General features: G+C 39.1%; 1 pseudogene; it reads right to left on the minus strand.

Moving 5' to 3' along the window:
* Positions 1–4,143: 4,143 nt before the first annotated feature.
* LOC147996922 (RING-box protein 2 pseudogene) lies at positions 4,144–4,665 on the minus strand (annotated as a pseudogene).
* Between the last annotated feature and the right edge of the window lie 8,736 nt (positions 4,666–13,401).

The following is a 13,401-nucleotide window of genomic DNA, read 5'->3' on the forward strand; positions in this document are numbered from 1 at the left end:
AAGTAAGAACCCTTTATGATGACCAGTTGAATTTGACTTTATAGTCAGAATGGTAAGTCAAATCTAGAAGAGAAAGAAAAGTTGAAGAGAGTAAGGCAAAGTTTTGTGAACTCTGGTTGCTATTAAACTAAAGCTGCCTAACTCTCCTTAGCTATAAGCATCCTGCACCTGCTAACAGTCACAGCTCATATGCTTCATCAGGTAAGGGGGTGTGGCACCCAGGAACTCCACATACAAGGGCAACACTGGTGAAACAAGCAACTAACCTGTCTCTCAGTATCTATGTTTCCCACGTTTCCATTTTCACATTTTGGCTGCATCCTTCAGAAGAGATAGTACTTGTCAGTACACAAATAAAGATATCTCTTTAGTTAAGTCATCATATCTTTCTTAAGCTCCACTCCCTTTTCCTTTTGACTCTCAGGCATCATTTATATTAGAAATTCATTGTTTGTTTTAGAAAGTGTTCTTTATTATCTTCTAGTGAGAACTTTTAAAAAGTTTGTCTCAGCCAGGTGGTGGTGGCACATGCCTTTGGATCCCAAAACTTGGGAAGCAGAGATGGGTGGATCTCTAAGTTCAAGATCAGCCTCATCTACAGAACAAGTTCTAGAACAGAGCTACATAGAGAAACTGTCTCAAAAACCAAAAAGAAAAAAAGTTTGTCTCTTTTTTTCCATGTTTTTACTATAATCATAAGCCAGTGATAAATCCAGCCAGATCTAAGGAGCAACTGGTGAGAATGGCCCTAAATTAAGCATAGATGTCAACAGTCAAGTCTGACACCCTTCTGATTACAGTTTAAATCCTCCCATCTTATAATAGCCAAAGAGAAAATGTATATACTGACAAGCTACCAACTCAAAAAGCCAGAAAAAGAAAACCAAAAAGACAGGAACCAGCTCTAGGTTCAAAGCAAAGGCTTCTGAGAACTTGGGGAATGACAGCATGTAGTTTTGTTTTTGTTTGCTTGTTTGTTTGTTTTTTATTTTGTTTTTTCCTTCTTCCTTTAAAAAAATGAAATTCAGAGTTCACTAGTTTGCTCTGGGAATCCTCCCACTTTTTACAACTGAAATTATAGGCCAGTGGCCATATCCACTCAGTATTGACTCAGGTTCTGGGGGTCCAAACTCCAGTCCTCACACTTGCATGGTAAATGCTTTAACTGCTGAGCTGTCCCACCATCTCTAATTTATTTTTAATAATAAGAAAAGTTACAATTTTGACAATTTAGTCACGACAAAGGGAATCATGCAGACCTATGAATGCAAAATGTCCTTCTGCCCTTCTGAAGGAAGCAATATACAGTAGCCATTACAAAAAGGCACTTCCCCCTGGGATATCAGGTTCTATACAATAGCTAATCAGGTGACTCAGCAGCCAGCCATAGTGGTAAACCCTTTAATTCCAGCACTCAGGAGGCAGAGGCAGGTAGATCTCTAAATTCAAGGACAATCTGGTCTATATATAGAATTACAGGGCAGACTGAGCTCATAGGGAAACACTTTCTCAAAAGAAACAAACAAAACCATGAAACATCAGAAGTCAGGGTAAACATGCTTTCTTTCATTCAAAAGTAAACAGATCTAGTGAATGGCTCAGTAGTACACATGTGCGGACACACACACACATACATACACACACACACACACACACACACACACACACACACACACACACACACACGAATGTTGGCACAAATCTGTAATTCCAGCACTCAGGAAATGCCAAAGAGTTGCCATAAGTTTGAAAACAGCCTGTGCCACGTGGCAAGTTCAAGCCAGCAAGTGCTACTTAGCAACACCCTGTGTCAAAAGAAACCAACCAACAAAGAAGTGGAGATAATAAAGGATCATCTAGAAAAACAGTTATTCCTTGCCATTGGGACTATCAATAGACCAAATGCTGCTCATGGAAATTAGCATTAGGGTTTTTTATCTTTTTAATCTGTGCAGCATACTGTCTGGCACCCCTGGTTAATAAACACTTGCTAAATTGCTAGTGTGATATAAGTACCCTGAGTCTCTCTCAAACAAGGTCCATTCAAGCATGGGTGAATACATAATAATAAACAGAAATGTTCACCATGTTTCAGTCTATGTTCTAAATATTTCATATAGGCATAGATATTATTTCTTTAAATAGATAAGGAGAGTGAGACACACAAAAATAAGTAAATAGTACTGGGATTTGAGACTAGGCAGCATAGCTTCAAGAGGTATAAACTAAACTAATGCGTATACTATCTCAGATCTCACTAAATTAAAAAAGAGTTGAATACCCATTTGACCCAAGAACCAAGGATGCTTGCTAGCCATAGAGTGGAGTGATTGATTCCCTCATATAATTTGGGTAGTGGATAATAGAGGAGTGGATTTCAGAAGATCATCAATCCCTAAAATGCTATAAGGAGACTGCAGAGAGCTAGAGTGAGAGAAACAATGAGGAGAATGAAGAAGAGGTGGAAGGAGGAAATGGACAGAGGAAAACAAAAAGTAAAGTCAAGGACAAAACCTGGCAAGGGGGATGGGGTAAGCAACAGATGAAGCCAGAGGGTCAAGCTTGGAAGTTGACTTGTTTGTGGTAGCAGTATGCTTAAACTTGGAATTTTAGTATTTCTCCCTAACTCTAAAAAATCTGACAAGTAGTAATGATCATGGCTTAAAAAACTGTCTGCTATGGGGAGAGAAATGTGCTCCCCTGGGCCAATTTATATGTGGAAAACTTAACTCCCTGGGAGACAGTTTAAGGCTTAAGGCCTTTGGGAGGTGATTAGATCAAGAGGGAAGATCCCTTATTAATACAGTAAAATACCTTGAGATAAAGGAGACCAAGTGAACTTATTTTGCTTCTTCATCATGTGCGGACACAGACAAGAGGTGAACTATCTATGAATCAGCCCTTACACAACAGGGGATCTGCTAGGATACTGGTTTTCACTTCCCGACCTCCAGACTAAGAAAAAATTGCCCAGTGAATGGAAATGTTATAGCCACTTGAGAGGACTAATACACTTTTGAATAACTTTTTTCTAAGAAAAATATTAGAAGTGGGGGGCTGGGGAGATGGCTTAGTTGTTAAGAGCACTAGCTGTTTTTCTGGAGGACATGGGTTCAAATCCCAGCACTCAGATGGTAGCTCACAACTGTCTGTAAATCCAAGATTCAACACCCTAATACAGACCCACATGAAGGCAAAATACCAATGCATATAAAATAAAGTGATTTTATAAATATTAGAAGTGATACATGAAATTTAGTTTAATTTAATGAAGCTTAAAATCTTTGTTAGCCTAAGTCGCTGTAATGGAGGCAATCAAGAAGAAATGGCCTTGGTTAGATAAGAAACTTTTTTTTTTATTAACTGAAGAGATGTGTCAATTTTCTTGGTTCAACCACTACAGAGAGATTCAAAGAAAATCTTCTCTTTTTATGTATCATGTATTTATTTTTATTTTATGTACATTGATGTTTTGCTTGCATATGTCTGTGTGTGGGTATTGGATCCCTAGAACTGGAGTTTCAGACATTTTTGAGCTGCCATGTGGGTGCTCTTAACTGCTGAGCCATCTCTCCAGCCCCAAAGATAGGCTTCTTGTGCATTAGTGATTCCCCAAGACTCATACACTTGAACTTCAGAGAACAAAGGGTAGGAAGTGCTAGTGTAGAATGGTCAGGAGGGCAGATCTCATGACCCTAAAACTTGCTATACACTAAAACAGGAAGTTACAAGTACATCTTCTTTCTTTCTCTCTCTCTCTCTTTCTTTCTTTCTTTCTTTCTTTTCTTTCATTCTTTCTTTCTCTCTCTCTTTCTTTCTTTCTTTCTCTCTCTCTCTTCCTTCCTTCCTTCCTTTCTTTTCTTTTCTTTTCCTTTTTTAAAGGAAAGGCCATTTTTAATAAATTGTCTTCTTTTTTTTTTTTTTTTTTTTTTTTTTTTTGGTTCTTTTTTTCGGAGCTGGGGACCGAACCCAGGGCCTTGCGCTTCCTAGGTAAGCGCTCTACCACTGAGCTAAATCCCCAGCCCCATAAATTGTCTTCTTAATTGTAGAGAATTTCCCAAAATTAAAGGGACAAAATGATAAACCATGCCTTGGATGAGTCTCAAAGGCCGCACACCGTCCTCTTTATCTGAGGGATGAATCCCCTGGGGTGTCTAGTCTTTTGTCTAGTAACTCGATGGCAAGGTTGTCCAGGGTCACCAACCACACCAGGAGAGCCTCTATCACATCCTCATTTGCTGACTCTTTGGACTACTCAGTCCTGCTGACACAGAGGGCAGCAATTGTTCGGTTTCATTCACAGGGACACACGGCAGTTGTGGAAGGAGTGGTTACATTCTCCCCAGACCACAGCCTAGTCCTCTTGCTTGTTTTCAGCTTGACATCTAAGACAGGTATCCATCACCTGGACCCTGCAGATGGCGCAGGTATTGCACTCAACGTCCCAGTTCCACACATCTGCTGTGGTCCACTTCTTGAGGGAGAACATCTTGAGCCTCCCTTGGAGCCTGTCTCCCAGAGGGTGAGGAAAAGATGCAGGGTTCCTCACTGTCTTCCATGTTGGCCATGTGGCAAGTTACATTTTCAAGATTTACATTTTCTTGTTTGTACTTTTCCTGGAGTTCTTTTTTTTTTCCTCCTAAGTTTTTCAAGATAGAGTTTCTGTCTCAGTTCTGGCTGTCCTTGAACTTACTATGAAGACCAGGGTGACCGCAAACTCACAAAAATTTGCCTGCCTATGTCTCTCAAGTGCTGAGATAAGGGAGATGTGCACCCCCACTACCCACCTAGGAATCCATTATGTTTTAACAACACATTTTGTGTACAAAAAAAGTTGAGTTGCACTAAAAATGGGATAAATAAATTTTGTTAACCAGTATGAGTCAGAAAGAAATTTGAAACAGTATTGTATGTATCCAATAAATATCTACTAAATGTCTGCGATGGGCTGGGGACTATGTAAGATGCTGGTGATAGAATAACGAAGAGAAGCAGAAACTAAAAGCTCTTTGGAACAAAGACACTGACAAAGAAATTGACATGTGATGTGTCATAAAACAGGAAGTCCAGGGTGCTGTGGGTATTAATGGCTAGAAAAGTTAGAGAAATGGGAACAGGTACCCTGGCCACTAGAAGACTTAACAGCTAAAGACAAATAAATGAGAAACTTGCAAAGAAATCAAAAGTCAACATAAAAAGCTGGGAGGGTCAAGAATGAGTCATAATAGATGGTCATCCATGAAACCAAAATTTGATTTGCTTGACTAGGTTGAATAGTTAAGGGTCCTATTTTTCTTTCTGTGCCTTTTGTCTAAAGAAGAGGGGCATTCTGAAGGAGTTGGTCTCAATCCATTTCCTTACTATCTTTATAGATTAATTTTGTGACACATGAGCTAGTATGGTGGCTCATTGGCTAAAAGTGCTTGTTATGTAAGGATGACAACCTGAGTTCCATCACCAGAACCCATGGTAGAAGAAGAGAACTGACTCCTGAAAACCAGTTGTAGAACATGGATACCTGCACTTGTACGACAATAAGTAAAAATAAAAACTGTTAGGGGTTGGGGATTTAGCTCAGAGGTAGAGCGCTTGCCTAGCAAGCACAAGGCCCTGGGTTCGGTCCCTAGCTCCGAAAAAAAAGAAAAAAAAAAGAGAAAATATAAAAACTGTTAAGTATAATAAGCCTAGAGGATGTGAGAAGTCTGGTTTGTTGTCCTACAAATTGCTCTTAGTCTTCTGGGAGAAAGTTATAAACATAAAATTAAAGAAGCCTATTAGACTCTAAAGGATTAACTACACCTTAATGAAGACAGAAGAAGTTATTGGTAGGAATGATAAGAGATAACATAATCTTATACAACTACTAAATTGACAAATCTAAGGACTATTGGGCATGCTCTTATAGTCCTAACACTCTGGAGGCAGAGAAAGAATCACAAGTAAGTCGGAATAGTCAACAAGTTGACTAACAAGTCAGCCAGGGCTAAGTTATGAGATCCAGTCTGAAAAAAAAAAAGAAATTTGGGTCTAGAACTAAGTCAGGATTTCTCAACCCCAACACTACTGACTTAAGGGTCAAAAGACCTTTGCTGTGGGAGTCTATTTTGTAGAATATACTGTGGGATGTTTCTCATACTTAGCCTTTATTTCCTAGAACATTTCTTCCACCTGTGACAATGAGAAATGTCTTGCCAGAATTACCAAATGTCCCCTGGAGGAGAGAAATTATCTCCATTGATTATTCCGGCTTAGATACTGCCAGCATGTTGGGTTTGGATGATGGTAGAGGGTGGTTTAGCAATATAGGGGATAGGATCAACAGCCAATCTATAATTATGATGATATAAGTTGGCATCAAGATTATATGTTCTGGTATCCAGAAAGGGGTTTTCAGATTTCAGAGGTCAGGACAAAACTTTCCTTTTAGACTGAAGAATCAGAGCATTTTTGCCCTTAATAATAAAAATCCAGTGATTAAGACAAGATAGCTATTTTGGGGTCAAACAGCATACTAAGACTCATTCAAAGGAAATATGTTTAAAAATTTCCCAATAAGTATCAATTAGGGATCTGAGTTGCAACTGTGTCACTGTACAGAGGACATCATGTCATTCACTACACAGATGAGTCACCAATTAGCTGTCAGGGAGAAACACATGTAGAACTGTGTTTCCTTTGGCTTTGGGTTTATTAGTATTGTGGGGTTTGCCTAGGTTATCTTTTATGTTCTCTCCAGCTCCTGAATTCTATGAGATGGGAAAGACACTTTAATGATATTATATACTACCTGTGTGTTTACTTCAGGCACTCTCATGTATTATTCTATTTACACATTTCATTGAGGAAAGTATAAGCCTCACAGTACAGTTAAGGTTTAAAAAGGTTTAATAGCTTGCTCAACGTTACATGACTACAAAGGAAAGAGGCCAACATTCAAACCCAAACTTGTCTGACTCCCAAATCCTTGAATTTTCTATACTTATACACAGAAAGGATCACAGTAAATATTATAAGAATTATTATAATCTCAAAGAATTATAATAGTACAGTGTTTAGTTATGGTATTGTTTTAGGGAGGTGCTAATAAAAGCAAGGAACCCAAATCTGAAAAAAAAAATCTTATTTTTAAAGAGCTGTGTAAAATAAAGCTAATATACCAGCAAATCTACAGAACAGTGGTGAACCTTTTTTTTTTTATTTTCTTTTCTTTTTTTCGGAGCTGGGGACCGAACCCAGGGCCTTGCGCTTCCTAGGCAAGTGCTCTTTGTGGGTGTGCATGCCTGTCAGTGAGCCCAGCTTGTCTCCACCTCCTCAGCACTGGAATTTCCAGTCTGCACTGCTGCACTTGGCTATTTCACATGTATGCTGGGGAGAGAACTCAGGTCCCTCCTGCTTTTAATCAGCTGACCTATCTCCCCAGCCTTATATCAGTGATTCTTGATCTAATCAATGTCAAGAGCTGTGAATTGATGCTATGAGTATATCATGGAAATTCAACTTCTTTCTAATCTGAAAAAACCTAGAAGCTAACAATTGACATTTCCTGGACTTCAATTTCACCTAGGATTCTAGATTTAGTTCAATGAACTGCATTAAGAGAAATTCAAAATTAAAATATGAGAAAGGATGCATAGATTGTAATGTGCTGTGTGAACTTGTTAGAGGTGATGTGCGTGACTCTGCAGCCTTTTCTCCTAGCAACAACAACACTGGTAATATGATTGTACTGTGACAGCATTGGTAGCAACTACAGCCATAGGCTGGAAGCTTTTCTAATTACAGTAGAAATAACAGTTGTGGTGAGTATTGAAGATTCCAAATAGTTGGACCTACAGCTTGCTTCTTTAGACTTTTAGGTGTGTTGTCTATTCAGTCTATTGCATTAAATCATTTCTTTTCTTATTTTTCCCTAAATTATCCTTTTCTTTTATGCAACTGAACCTACAGAATGCAGTAACAAGATGTAGCTGGGCATAGTGACTCACATCTAACATTCTAGCATTTGGGAGGCTGAGGCAGGAAGACCCCATTTGATTCAAGACCAGCCAAAACTATACAATGAGTTTTCGGCCATCCTGGGTTACAGTCTGAGACCCTGTTCCTCCCAACCCCCAAACCAAAACCAACCAAACAAAAGTATGCATATTAGTTTGGGTTTTGTTAACTAGAAACAACTTGAGGAGGAGAGTTTATTTCATTTGCATGTCCTAATCATAGTCCATCATTAAGGGACTTGAGGGCAGGAAATCAAGCAGGAGCAGAAGAGGAAAGTTACATACTAGCTTCCTTGCTCTCCTTTAGCTACCTTTCATATATAACCTAGGCCTGCCTACCCAGGGATGACACCATGCCCAGTGTCATCAATTAGCAATCAAGAAAAGGCCCCCACAGACAGACACACCCACAGGCCAATATGATAGAGGCAGTTTCTCAGCTGGCATCCTTTTCCCAAATGTGTCAGGTTGTCAACCAAAATTTGGTATCAGTATGTAAGCAACAGACTTTCCAGGAGACCGGGGTGTTAGGTGAGTTACCTAAAATCTGAAAACAGTGATTATTTGATTTCTACTAGAGGAAACTGATAGTTCATGATACAGAGGAAAAATTCATTTAAATATCTATTGATTGCTAAGATAGTAAAATTAAGACAGATCATCTTTGTTATCGCACGGAGGGGTCTTCTGTGAATACACACACAGCAAAGGAGGGCAGAACCAAGAGATGCTCCTGGGTTCTTAAAAGTACAAGTCCCTGGATCCAGGCCTATCTATTAACTTTAGTTACATGAGAAAATATACTATTTTTGTTTTAAAAATACTACCTGTGGTCACCTGGAGTGAAGAGCCTATTAAAGGAGTCTTGACGAAACAACTGGCAACACTGAAGACTGTGAGGGAAATCATAAAACACACAAGTAGGGGTGTGCTGGGTGTTTAGGTGCAAACATTTTACAGAAAATTATACTTAATATTCTAAATTCTCAACTGAGCAATGACAGTGGCACACACCTTTAGTTCCAGTACTTGAGAGGCAGAGGCAGGCAGTTCTCAGAGTTTGAGGAAAGCCTGGTCTACAAAATGGGTTCCAGGAAGGACAGCCAGGACTATACAGAAAAACAAACAAACAAACAAAGCAAACGAACAAACAAACACAAAGGTTCCAAATCCTTGGCTAAAGCCATGTTCACAAAATCAGGGATTTTCTAGTATTGCTTCAAAAACTTCCTTGTCTCCAAAGCTTCAAGCCTAGCACCAAAAACAGAATATGAGTGAGTGTAATGCTGAATTAAAGATGTAAAATTAACATTGATCTATGATTTTAAAGTTAGGATATTCAGTGGAAAAGAATGGGACTTCAAAAATGACTTCCTATGTCAACAAAATCTACTGAATGTCCATTGCCCACAGAAGCAGTCCCTTTACTCTACTAATGAGGCTGGACTTATCTTGCTTGAAAATCCTTTTATAATTTTATAAATTATATCAAGTTTATCAAATTCAAAAGGCATACTGATTTCAACTCCTACTAAATACATGTGCGTACCATCTCTTTCCACTCTAAAGTGGACTGACTCATGGTATTGTTTTAGTTAGGGTTTTACTGCTTTGAACAGACACCATGACCAAGGCAACTCTTATAAAGACAACATGGAATTGGGGCTGCTTAGAGGTTCAGAGGTTTAGTCCATTATCATCAAGGCAGGAGCATGGCAGTGTCCAGGCATGATGTAGGAGGAGCTGAGAGTTCAATGCCTTGTTCCGAAGGCAAACGGAAGATTGGCTTCCAGGCAGCTAGAACGAGGGTCTTAAAGCCCATGGCCACAGTGACACACTTCCTACAACAAGGCCACACCCACTCCAACAAGGCTAATCTCCAATAGTGCCACTCCCTGGGCCAAGCATATTCAAACCACCACAGGTATATTGCACAAATGACAGTGTCATTATTGTTGACACTGTAATAAATGTAATAAAAATTATTGTAGTTTCCAATTTGTTCTCTCTTTGGTGTGAGAAAAGTCAAAGACCATGTTTTGAGATAGAAGTAAGCTCTTCAGTCAAGAGCCAGCATTACTTTACTTCATATGTCAGCAAGCCATCTTTAAAACAGTCCCACCAGCTGTGGTGAAACCTTCTTATGCCTGTGACCTCTGCTGACATTTTGACACCAATTCACAAGGGAACCTAAACCAGACTATTTAGCTAACCCCACATTTCAGGCCTAAACAATTATATGGGATAATCATTATTTTTAGTTGCTAAATTTTGGTAATTTGCTATACAATAATAGATAATAAAGACCTCATCTTGTTTTCCTTTTTTGTTCTATTACCCCTCACTATCTGAAGGTATATAAATTGGGGCAGACTGCAGTATGCTCCAAGCAAAAAATTACAAAGGAATTATGAGAGAAGGATTACATGGCAAAAGAATGACAAGGTTTTGCTCAGTCACATAAACAAAATGCTAAGGAATATGTGCTCTTTGAGAAAAGAATGTAATTTTAGATTGCGCTGGTTTTACTGATATGAAAATACTAGATATCCTGGGTACACTAGTTTGGGTAGCTAGGAGTGTTATTATTGTGCTAATTAAAAACTAGATTCATTCAGTGACTGAAACCAAATAAAGTTGAGTTGCCAGCATTAAAAAAAAAAAAAGTGAAGACAAGTTCAAAGGTTAGGGTTGTTATTTGTACAGGGTCATCTATTCCTGTCCTAATTGGAGCCTAAAGCACATTATCTCACACTATAGTATGAAGAAACAGAGTGGTGGAATAGAACAAACAACCCTGAATGGCTGTCATCTGGGAATAAAAGCTAAATACTGGGGCTGGCGAGATGGCTTAGTGGTTAAGAGCACTGACTACTCTTCCAGAGATCCTGAGTTTAATTCCCAGCAACCACATGATGGCTCACTGTAATGATCTGTAATGGGATCCAGTGCTCTCTTCTGGTGTGTCTGAGGACAGCTACAGTGTACTCATATACATAAAATAAATCTTTTTTTTTAAAAAAGTTAAATACTGGAATTAAAATGGGCATTTTGGGCTAGTGAGATCAGTCAGTGGGGAACAGTACACTTGCTGCTAAGCCTGATGACATGAATTCAAACTCTGGGACCAACATGGTTGAAGGAGAAAACTGCAGTTGTGCTGTGAGTTCCATATGCACACCTGTGGTATCTACCCCTGAATAAACATATGCAAATAACAAATAATAAAACACCCTGGAAACAAAATGGGCATTCTTTTATCAGTGTTCAAGAGGGATCTAGAAATAGCAGACTAGGTAATAGGATGTATTGGCCATAGTTATATTGCACATTATAAAATAAGGTCAAGAATGGTGATTGAAATGTTTGGCCTTCAGATGTTTGGTTGTTGCAGCTGATTAGTTTCTAGTAATAAAATATATGGTAACTCACTAGAAATTTAAATATTTGAGTGAATTAGCAAACTCTAAGTTGAGGGACAGAGACCTGACTGAGAGACCTCATTAAAAGGAACAGCTGTCACGAACTTTAGTCTTGGGAAATTCAGAGACAGAAGGCCTTGTTGTGTAGAGTACACTATGTACCTCTGAGAAAAGATCCTGTCTGACAAGGATATCCGAAGTATCACATGTAAATCTTTCACTCTTCCCTAAAAGGGACATAAAAGTAAATATGCATGGGCACAGGGGTAGGGATACATCAAATCTTTAAAGGGATTACTAGATAGCAGCAGGGTTAATTCCTGGTGACCCGAATACTATACTCACTGCTTTTACTGTATACCATATTCCTGTACTGTCTGGTTTTGTGTGACAACTTGACACAAGCTAGAGTTAACATAGAGAAAGGAGCCTCCCTTAAGGAAATGCCTCCATGAGATCCAGCTGTAAGGCATTTCTCAATTAGTGATGGAGGGTGGTGGGAGGGCCCATGGTGGGTGGTGCCTTCCCTGGGCTGGTAGTCCTGGGTTGTATAAGCAAGCAAGCTGAGTAAGCCAGGGAAGCAAGTCACTAAGCAGCACCCCTCCATAGTCCCTGCATCAACTCCTGCCTCCAAGTTTCTGCCCTGTGTGAGTTCCAGTCCTGACTTCCTTTAGTGATGAACAGCAATGTGGAAGTGTAAGCTGAATAAACCCTTTCCGCCCCAACTTGCTTCTTGGTCATGATGTTTTGTGCAGGAATAGAAACCCTGACTAAGACAACCCACAAGTAGCTGGACTTTAGAGCTCTTGAATGGCTTTCTAAACTTAGCTTCAATGCCATCAGGAAGGGAGTACTTTGAAATTTTACAGTGCTGCCCAGCACAGGGCTTAGCAAATTATAGGCTAAGGAAAAATATGGCCCACACATTCTGTTTTTGTACAGCCTTTAAGAATGTTTTAATGCTGAGATGGTGGCTCACACCTTTAGTCCCAGCACTCAAGAGGCAGAGGCAGGTGGATCTCTGAGTTCAAGGCCACCCTTATTTATAGAATGAGTTCCAGGATAGACAGGACTACATAGAGAAACCCTGTCTTGAAAACCAAACCAAACCAAACCAAACCAAACCAAACCAAACCAAACCAAACCAAACCAAAGAGAATATTCTTACACTTTAAAAGGGCTGTAAACAAAATCAAAGAATATGGCTTCAAATTCACAGAGATATGCCTATACAGCCTACACATTTTCTTTATCCTAGACTTTAATCTGATCCTACAGCATTAACCAGCAGCAAACATCAGGTGCTCTTTCTCTCATCTGTTATGTCTGATGATCCAACTCATAAATTGTGTTGCTTTCTAGTCCTATAACTTTGATAGTGGTTTGTTTGTTTTGCCTAGATATAGATCTTGGTATCCATGGAAGTAATAATACTTTCCCCAGAAATCCCAAGAACAGCCTAACTTTCACTTAACTGGAAATTTATGCTATACTTTATTTTAATGGGCTCTGTTTTTGGTTTTTTCCCTTTTTGAGACAGTCTCTCTGCATAGACCTAGTTTTCTTAGAACTCACTATGCAAGCCAGGCCTGCCTCTGCCTCCTGAGTGCTGGGATTAAAGGCCTCCACCACCACACCAGGCCCTATTTTTACTTCTCATGCTACTGAAACAATGAAAGAATACAGAGTTCCATTTTGCCTTGAGATCAGGGGAAATATGGTTGCTGCTTCATAACAAGAAACAATGACAATGGTTTGAAAGGGACATGTCCGTTTATCTTGTGTTGCCTCAAAAATTTTGAAGGTTATTCAATTCATGTGAAAACTCAAATCAGCAGAATGAACACTGAAGATAACACAACACAGTAAACAGGTATAGAAATAAGAACAGAGTAACTATCAATTTCCTTTTATTTTGCACCCATCTATACATGTTAATCATTCCCACTAATTTTGTTTTTTTGTTCTAGTATATATATGGCCTA

This window comes from Rattus norvegicus, chromosome 1 (assembly GCF_021556685.1).
Source record: "Rattus norvegicus strain SHRSP/BbbUtx chromosome 1, alternate assembly SHRSP_T2T, whole genome shotgun sequence".
Taxonomy (NCBI): Eukaryota; Metazoa; Chordata; class Mammalia; order Rodentia; family Muridae; genus Rattus; species Rattus norvegicus.